General features: G+C 41.5%; 1 pseudogene; it reads right to left on the reverse strand.

Moving 5' to 3' along the window:
- Nucleotides 1–831: 831 nt before the first annotated feature.
- LOC102734630 (small kinetochore-associated protein pseudogene) lies at nucleotides 832–1,992 on the reverse strand (annotated as a pseudogene).
- Nucleotides 1,993–10,507: the final 8,515 nt, after the last annotated feature.

Consider the following 10,507-nt stretch of genomic DNA (forward strand, 5'->3'; position numbering starts at 1 on the left):
TTAGTACTAAATCATGTATTTTTAACATATTTCCATTTCAGCTTATATATATTTTTTCTTTTTTTTTAAGGATTTTATTTTTATGTAATCTCTCCACCCAATGTGGGGTTTGAACTCACAACCCCGAGATCAAGAGTCACATGCTCCACTGACTGAACCAGCCAGGTGCCCCATATAGCTTTCTTTTTTTTTTAAAAGATTTTATTTATTTATTCATGAGAGACAGAGAGAGAGAGAGAGGCAGAGGGAGAAGCAGGCTCCCAAGGAGCAGGGAGCCTGATGTGGGACTTGATCCCAGGACCCTGGGATCATGACCTGAGCCGAAGGCAGACGCTTAACCATCTGAGCCACCCAGGCGCCCCCCGTATAGGTTTCTAATAGCTTTTGATGGACCAATGTGTAATATTGTACTATCATTTTTTCATTTCTCAAAGTTATAACCTACATAGTTACAAAATATTTACTTTAAAAACAGCATTTTACAAATATATATATATGTATATATACAGGAGTGATTTAAATGAAAAGCTCCAAGGTACATAGTTTCAGGTAGGTATTATTGCTGTCTGTACCTTCACTCCACTTATTAAGCTGCTTCAAGTTCATAAATTTACAGCGAGGTACAGAGCCCAACCAAGATGGGACAGAATGTGTCCCAAGTTAGAAGGAGAGTGCCTGGCTCCTCAGTGACATCTCTCGTAGAGGGCCAGTGCCCCATTGTACAATTAAAGTTTTCTTCCCGCATATCTGAATGGGACCTTCTGGATCCTCTGGCTGTGGCTGGTTTTGTCTCCTGATTCTTACAAGCACGCTGCTTTGTTGCCTAGGACATTGATCCGAGCTTCCTGGCCTCTCTCCTTTGGGGCCCTTCCAGGCCCCTCCATTACATATGCATGAGATTCAGGAAAGCTGACCCATCGGAAGGTTGGGAACGCTTGCTTACAGGTGGAACCTCCGTACCAGCATACACTATCCTGAATCCTACTGCAGAAACTGTTTTCCTTCTGAGGATGGTGAATCCTAGATCATGGCCAACAAGCAGATGTTCTAAGTGGCTTCCTCTGAGACTTTCTCCCCAAGAGGGAGCCATCTGGCCACTTGCTTTTTATCACATTTCTAATAGCTGCTCCATTTCCTCAAGGGCTGCTGTAAAATCATTTAGTTGACTGTTACATAAAATCTGCTGTTCTATGAACCGGGTCCTCTCTTCTTTCATCTTCAACTTTACTTTCAGGGCCTAGAACTCCTCCATCTGTTTTTTGGCTGTTTCTTTAAAAAGCTTCAGCTCATCTTGCAAAGTTTCTAACAACAACATAGAGCCCGTGGGATCCGTGTGGATTCTTGCTGTGATGCCAGGGTCTCGCTGCCTAAAACTGGGTTGGTGCCCTTGCCCAACTGTTGGCCGGCAACATCTCCAGCAGCCCCACTTATTGGGTCGGGTCCTTCAGTTCTTCCTGAGTTTCAATCAACTTCTGGGACAACTGCTCCCAGACAGCCTCGAGGAGGTGGTTCTTATCCCTGAGCTCCCCCTCTGATTCTGCTTACTCAATGGTTCACGGCTCTTTCTGACCTTCCTCCTGATGGCGATGGCTGCAGCTTCCACCTGCCCATTCTTTTCTTCAGTTTGATGATTTTTTTTTTTTAAGATTTTATTTATTTGTGAGAAAGAGAGAGAGAGAGAGAGAGCATGCGAGCAGGGGCAGGGAAAGGGGCAGAGAGACAAGCAGACTCCCTGCTGAGCCAGACCGGGGGCTCTATCCCAGGACCCCAAGGTCATGACCAGAGCTGAAGTCAGACGCCCCTCAGTTTGATGATTTTTATACCATCATTCTTTGAATGTCCTGAATGAAGAAGTCTGGAAACATTGACTTCTTTGGACTTAACAGATAATAGACTCCAAGAAGTGGTTCACATTTGGGGGGGGGGGCGGGCAGCACCGCTGAACATGGAGAGAGGCTGCAGTGTATACACTATGTTAACCATGCAGGTCATCGTAGAGGCCACACTGGCTGTCCCCAGGTGCCTGCTACTCTTGCCCACAGCTCTGGTTGCTCTGGTTTCAAAAGACACTCCACAGCAACTATTGGTACCGTTTCCATAACCATTTCCCTACTGATGGATGGGGAACCCAACTGGGTAGCTCCTTTTTTTTTTTTTTAACCAATAATAAATATAGTTGGTTTCATGAGGGCGGAGACCTTGTCTATTTTATTCATACCTATAACCCCATTTGTCTAGCCCAGTGTCTGACATAGTTGGCATTCAATAAATACTAGTTGGCTGAATCAAAGAATGTGGCAGAAAATGCCCTGTATATGCCTCACCCACTTATGTTTCTGAAGGAAACATTTCTAGAAATGCAATGGCTATATTAGAGGATATGTGCATCTTTTTAAGAGGGTTGCAGGAGATTTTTTATAGTTTTCTTGAGTATAACTGACATACCCTAAACTACACATATTTAAAGTATACACTTTAGGGTTGCCTGGCTGGCTCATTGGGTGGAGTGTGTGACTCTTGATCTCAGGGTTGTGAGTTCCACACCCATGCTGGGTGTAGAGATTACTTAAAATATGAAATCTTTTTAAAAAGTTAATTTATTTTTATTTATTATTTTTTTTAAATTTTATTTATCTGTTTGAGAGTGAGAGCCCGTGAGTATGGGCAGGGGGAGGGGCAGAGGGAGAGGGAGAAGCAGGCTCCCCCCTGAGCAGGGAGCCCCAAAGCAGGACTCGATCCCAGGACCCCAGGATCATGGCCTAACCTGAAGGCAGACACTTAACCGACTGAGCCACCCAGGCGCCCCAAATCTTTTTTTTTTTAAATAAAGTATACACTTTAATACATTTTGATATATGTACATACTTGTGAAACCATTACTATAATGAAGATAATGGAACATATTACCCCCGAATAAGTGTTCTCGTATTCCTTTGTAACTCCTTCTTCCCATACCTCTTTACTCCCTCACCCTGTTCCTCAGCAACCACTGATCTGCTATAGATTAATTAGCATTTTCTAGAATGTTATATAAATAGACGTGAATGTTTTTAATTTTAATGACTATTGTTTATTTCCCTCCAATATGGCTGTGTGCGCATGCGCTGAGTGCCTGTTGCTCACAACTCCATCGACTTTTTAAATTTAATTATTTAATTTATCTCCCATTTGACAGTCCAAAAAATCCACATTGTTTTAATTTTAATATCTTAAATTATTTGTTAAGATTGAATATTTCTTGTTTATTAGCCATTTGTATTCTTTCTGTGAATCGTATAATCATTTCCTTGTCCATTTGTCTAATGGGTTGTTTGTTGTTATTCTTCCTGGCCATAGAAAACACACAAATTCCAAGGGCATGGTGTGATAAATTTCACATATTTATACATCCATGAGACCACCACGCAGACTAAGATATAACACATTACAATATTCCAGAAAGTTCCCTCATACTCCCTTCAGTCAATTCCCTCTTCCTGGCAAAGATTACCTCTATTCTTTTTTTTTTTTTTTTTTTAAGATTTTATTTATTTATTTATTTGAGAGAGAGAGAGAGAGAGAAACAGCATGAGAGGGGGGAGGGTCAGAGGGAGAAGCAGGCTCCCCGCCGAGCCGGGAGCCCGATGCGGGACTCGATCCCAGGACTCCGGGACCATGACCTGAGCCGAAGGCAGTCGCTTAACCAACTGAGCCACCCAGGCGCCCAGATTACCTCTATTCTGACATTTCTTATTATTTTTGCCTCTTCTCAAACTTCAATTAAATAGACTTGTACAATATATGCTCTTTCTGACTTGTTTTGCTTAATAGTATGTCTCTGAGATTCATCCATGTTGTTATGTGCAGTAGCAGTTTCTTCCTTGTCATTGCTATATAAATAGTCCATTATAAAAATATTCTACAATTTATTTGTCTATCATTTCCAGTTTGGGTTATTATTTTTTGGGAGGTTATTAATAAAAGTGCTACAAACAATTCTTTTGGTAAAAAAATAAAAGTACTCATTTCTGCTGGAAATGGAATTACTGCATCATAGGGTATAAGTCCATTTAGTTGTTTGGGTTTAGTAGATACACTCAAACAGTCTTCCAAAGTGGTTGTACTAGTTTTTATTCCTACTAACAATATATGAGAGTTCAAAAAAAGAAAACTTCAGGGCACCTGACTTGCTCAGTTGGTGGAGCATGTGACTCTTAATCTCAGGGTCATGAGTTCAAGCCTTGGGTGTGGAGCCTACTTGAAAGAAAGAAAAAGAAAAGAAAAGAAAGAGAAAGAAAGAAAGAATGAAGCTTCACTGCAAATCTCAGTAGGAAAAGATGGTCTTTCCAAATGGTGTTGGATCAACTGGATATCCACACAAAACACAAAAGAAAAGAAACTTGAACCTTATCTCACACCATACACAAAAACAGCAGGTGGATCTTAGATCTAAGTGTGAAAGATTAAAACAATAAAGGAGAAAATTTTCATGACCTGGGTAAACAAAGATCTCTCAAACAGAGCACAGAAATCACCAACCATAAAATAAGGACCAAAAAACAGGGTCTTGAAAAAAACAAAACAAAAAATAGGGCCTTATTAAAATTAAAAATATTTGTTCATCAAAAGAAACCATTAAGATGGTAAAGCAAGCCACACTGGGAGAAGACATAAGCACTACCCATATCCAACAGGAACTTGTATTCAAATATATAAAGAACTGGGGCACCTGGGTGTCTCAGTTAGTTAAGTGATCTCAGCTCAGGTCTTGATTTCATGGGTCTTGAACTCAGGGTTGTGAGTTTGCCCTACATTGGGCTCCACACCAGGCATGAGCCTACTTAAAAAAAAAAAAAGGTATATATATATATATATATATATATATATATATATATATATAAAGGTATGTATATATATATATCCTACTAAACCAAAAGAGTCTAGAGAGAGAGAGAGAGGGAGAAAGAAAGTCTTGAGTAGATGATTCACAAAAGAGCATATCCAAATAGTCAATAAACATATATGTAAAGTCTCTCAAAATCATTAAGGAAGTAAAAATTTTAACCACAATAAAGGGTGCCTGGCTGGCTTAGTTAGTAGAGTGTGTGACTCTTGATCTTGGAGTTGTAGGTTCAAGCCCCATGTTGGGTGTAGAGGTTACTTAAATAAAATAAAATAAAAAAAACCCACAGTAAAATATCACTATATCCTACCAGAATGACTAAAATTAAAAGGACAATGCCAAGTGGTGGTGAGGATTCAGAGCACTGTTAATTTTTTTAAGATTTATTTATTTATTTTTAATTTTTTTAGAGAGGGAGGGGGAAAGAGGGAGAGGAAGAGAGGATTTTTTTTTTTAAAGATATTATTTATTTATTTATTTGACAGAGAGTGAGAGAGCACAAGTAGGCAGAGCCGCAGACAGAGAGGGAGAAGCAGGCTCCCCGTTGAGCAGGAAGCCCAACTCAATGTGGGGCTCGATCCCAGGACCCTGGGATCATGACCTGAGCCGAAGGCAGACGTTTAACTAACTGAGCCACCCAGACACCCCGAGAGAGAATCTAAAGCAGGCTCAGTGCCCAACTCAGAGCCCAAAGCAGGGCTTGATCTCACAACCCTGAGATCATGACCCGAGCCCAAATCATGAGTTACTTACTTAACTGAGTCACCCAGGTGCCCCTTAAGATTTTATTTTTTAAAATAAGAGTGGCTCAGATGGTTAAGCACCTGCCTTTGGCTCAGGTCATGATCCCAGAGTCCTGGGATCGAGCCCTGCATCGGACTCCCTGTTTGGCGGGGAGCCTGCTTCTCCCTCTCCCTCTACTGTCCCCCCTGCTTGTGCTCTTTCGCTCTCTCTGTCAAATAAATAAATAAAATCTTAAAAAAATATATATATACATATTTTAAATCAATCTCTACCCCCACTGGGAGTCTTGAACTGACAAACCCAAGATCAAGAGTCACATGCTCTACTGATTGAGCCAGCCAGGTGCCCCCTCTTTAAAGATTTTTTTTACTTATTTGACAGAGAGAGAGCAGAGTGGGAGAGAGAACACAAGGTGGGATGCAGGGGAAGAGGGAGAAGCAGATTCCCCACTGAACAGGGAGCCCGTTGTGGGGCTTGATCCCAGGACCCTGGGATCATGACCTGAGCTGAAGGCAGACGCTTAACTGACTGAGCCAACCAAGTGCCCAGAGCACTGTTAATATTTTAATAAACATTCTTTCTGGGTTTTGTCACTCTCCACAAACACACTCTGTAACAAAGGTGGAATCATATTGTAACTATATTTTGCTACCTGCTTTATTCACTAAGCATGTGTCATGAACATTTTCTCCACAATTGTATTTTCCTCTATCATTGTTTGAACTTATATATAATATTCTAGGCTATGGATATACCATATTTTATCAGTCTCCTTATGCTATTTCAACAGTGTTTTGATCCATACACACCACTGGTACATCTCTGCACTTATCCATGATTATTTCCTTAAGAAAAATTCCTAGAGGAGCACCTGAGTGGCTCAGTCGGTTAATTGTTTGCCTTCGGCTCAGGTCATGATCCTGGGGTCCTGGGATCAAGCCCTACATTAGGCTGCTTGCTCAGCGGGGAGTCTACTTCTCCCTCTGCCACTCTCCCTGCTTGTGCTCTCTCTCTCTCAAATAAATAAAATCTTAAAAAAAGAAAGAAAAATTCCTAGAAAGGTATGTAAAATTTCAAATTTAGACAGACTATCTGAACTTTACTCTCACCAGCACTTGGAGAGGGACTGTTTTTTTGCAACTTTGATAACATTAGCTATTTTTTTTTTTTAAAGATTTTATTTATTTATTTGACAGAGAGAGACACAGCAAGAGAGGGAACACAAGCAGGGGGAGAGGGAAAGGGAGCAGCAGGCTTCCGCGGAGCAGGGAGCCCGACGCGGGGCTCGATCCCAGGACCCTGGGATCATGACCTGAGCCGAAGGCAGACACTTAACGACTGAGCCACCCAGGCGCCCCAACATTAGCTATTTTTAAAAACTAATCTTTAATATTATTGTTGTTGTTATTGTTATTATTTATGTATTCATTATTTTTTAAATGTAAGCTACATGCCCAACATGGGGCTTGAACTCATGATCCCAAGATAAAGAATCGCATGCTCTACTGACTGAGTCAGCCAGGCACCCCTTTAAAAAAAATTATTTATTTATTTATTTATTTTTACTTATTTACATACTTATTTATTTGTTTTTTGTTTTGTTGTTTATTTATTTTTAAACAAATCTTAATCAATTTTGAAATAGGGGCACCTGGCTGGCTCAGTTGGTAGCATCTGTGACTCTTGATCTCTGGGTTGTAAGTTTGAGCCCCATGATGGGTGTAGAGATCACTTAAAATCTTTAAGGGGGGGCGCCTGGGTGGCTCAGTTGGTTAAGCGACTGCCTTCGGCTCAGGTCATGATCCCAGGGTCCTGGGATCGAGTCCCGCATCGGGCTCCCTGCTCTGCGGGGAGCCTGCTTCTCCCTCTCCCACTCCCCCTGCTTGTGTTCCCTCTCTCGCTGTGTCTCTCTCTGTCAAGTAAATAAATAAAATCTTTAAAAAAAAAAAAAATCTTTAAGGGGCACCTGAGTGGCTCAGTTGGTTAAGCGTCCGCCTTTGGCTCAGGTCATGATCCTGGGGTCCTGGGATCAAGTCCCACATTGGCTCCCCCTGCTCTGTAGGGAGCCTGCCACTCCCCCTGCTTGTGCTCTCTCTGTCAAATAAATAACTAAAATCTTAAAAAAAAATAAAATCTTTAAGTGAAATAGGGAGCTTTTCATACTTGTTTGCATCTCAGGCTTTTTGTATTTGGACTATTTAGTATTTTGTCTTGCCCTGAAGCCCTTTGAAGTTATAGGAGCCTATTTGTGCTTTTCATGTAATTGTCATGCCTGCTGGTCTCCACCCACCCACCACTTTGGGCTGGTGGGCTGTGGCCCTCCTTGGTAACTAGATGCGAGAGTAACACTAGTACCCTGCAACAAGGGTTACTTCCTCTCTGTCAATGGGAGCTGCAAGTCAAGAGACAGATAAAAAAGGGAAAAGTTTCTGGTTGCCCTTCAAGAAATACCTACTGAGTCAGATACTATGAAAAAAAAACCAACAAAAACCTGGAGAGACAATAAGAAAATGGGCGTGATCCCTACCTTCATCTAACTCATGGGTAGGTTCCAGGAAGCTTCTGAAGGCTAAGCAATTCATTCTCTTTTTTCATACCCAGCACCTAGATATGCTCATTCACGAATTCAACAATATTTATTGATGGGGGAGGGGAAGTGGATGAAGATGGTCAAAAGGTATAAACTTTCAGTTATAAATCAGTACTAAGGATCTAATATGCAACATGATGACTATAGTTAACACTGTGCTATGGTATATGGGAAAGTTATTAAAAGAGTAGATCCTAAGTTCTCATCACGAGGAAGAAAACTTTTTTTTTTGTATCTATATGAGATGATGGATGTTAACTAAACTTATGGTGGTAACCATTTCACAATATATGTAAGTCAAATTTAAAAACCAATATTTATTGAGCATCTATTATGGTTAGGCATTATTCTAGGCCCTGAGGATATAAAACAGACAAAGTCCCTATTCCTGTAGAATTTACCATCTGATTGCGGTGGGGTTTACAAATAAAATGAGTAAAATATGAAGTACAAAATATACTCTGTTAGATGGTAATTAGTGCTTTGGATAAAAACAAGGCAGGAACGGGGGATTAGAAGCATGGGTGTATGTGTGTGTAATTTTAATTATTTCTGTCTTTCTGTGTGTGTGTAATTTTATTTTATTTATTTTAAAAGATCTTAGGGCGTCTGGGCGGCTCAGTCGTTAAGCGTCTGCCTTCGGCTCAGGTCATGATCCCAGGGTCCTGGGATCGAGTCCCACATCGGGCTCCCTCCTCGGGGGGAGGCCTGCTTCTCCCTCTTCCCCTCCCGCTGCTTGTGTTCCTGCTCTCTCTGTCTCTGTCAAATAAATAAATAAAATCTTTAAAAAAAAAAAAGATCTTATTTATTTGAGAGAGAGAGAGCATAAGCAGAGGAGGGGCAGAGGAAGAAGCAGACTCTCTGCTGAGCAGGGAGCCTGACATGGGGCTGGATCCCAGGACCTGAAGGCAGATGCTTAACTGACTGAGCCACCCAGGCACCCCTGTGTATGTGTAATTTTATTTTTTTTAAAGATTTTATTTATTTATTTGACAGCGAGAGAGACAGCAAGAGAGTGAGCACAAGCAGGGGAAGTAGGGGAGGGAGAAGCAGGCTTCCCGCAGAGCAGGGAGCCTGATGCGGGGCTCGATCCCAGACCTTGGGATCATGACCTGAGCCAAAGGCAGACGCCTAACGACTGAGCCACCCAGGCGCCCCAATGTATGTGTAATTTTAAATGAGGTGGTCAGAGAAGGCCCAACGAGAAGGTGACATTTACGTCAAGACTTGAAGGAGGTAAGGAAGTGAGCCAGGTGCATATCTGGATGATTCTGTGGCCCACAAAGACAGTCTGTTTACAAAGTTTGTACAATCTATGGCAGCTGGGAGACAAATATAAAATTAATTGTGGTAATGTATATGACATTCTATAATTTGTAATGATCTATAAACATAGGATGTTTTCAGTAAATTACACATATAATTATTAACAAGAACAAGATCATATATCAGCATTATAAATGTATATAAAATCATAAACTATATGGTACAATTAGGGAATATGATAATGCATAATTTAGGGGCTAATTGTTCCTGTCTGTATGGTACCAGAAAAACTGTAGTTAGTTTTTTTTTCCCCCCAAAGAGGAAAGAGGTGTTTCCAACACATGGGGAAACCCTTGGAGCTTCTGCTTGGGAGTGCCTTTATTATTTATTTATTTATAAGATTTTTATTTATTTATTTCAGAGGGAGCGCAAGCATGAGCAGGGGAAGGGCAGAAGGAGAAGCAGACACCCTGCTGAGCAGAGAGCCTGACACCAGGCTGGATCCCAGGACCCTGGGATCATGACCTCAGCCCAAGGCCACCGTTTAACCAGCTGAGCCAACCAGGCGCCCCTATTTTTTATTTTTTGTGGTGAGGTAGGGTATAAGCTGTATTTGTGGATATAGGAATTATTTGCTCTGGGAAGCCAGGTGATGTTACAGAGAAATCATTTGCAAACCTATGAGCTAATTGCCTGTTGCTGGGGCCAAAAGGTCCCAGAACGAAGTTTTCTTTTTTTAATGTGTATTTCACTGTCACATAAGATGTAGGACCTGCATTAGCCTTTTTAAACAAACAAATAAACAACAAACAGTTGTGGTTTGAATTCCACCTAGATCTTGGGATTCCTGAGTCACTCTGAAGGAGGTCTTTCAGGACCTAACCTGCGTTGTTAAAAAAAATTTTTGGGGGGCGCCTGGGTGGCTCAGTCGTTAAGCGTCTGCCTTCCGCTCAGGTCATGATCCCAGAGTCCTGGGATCGAGTTCCGCATCGGGCTCCCAGCTCTGTGGGGAGCCTGCTTCTCCC

The sequence above is a fragment of the Leptonychotes weddellii genome, chromosome 11 (genome assembly GCF_054177405.1).
Source record: "Leptonychotes weddellii isolate Sample4059 chromosome 11, ASM5417740v2, whole genome shotgun sequence".
Lineage (NCBI taxonomy): Eukaryota > Metazoa > Chordata > Mammalia > Carnivora > Phocidae > Leptonychotes > Leptonychotes weddellii.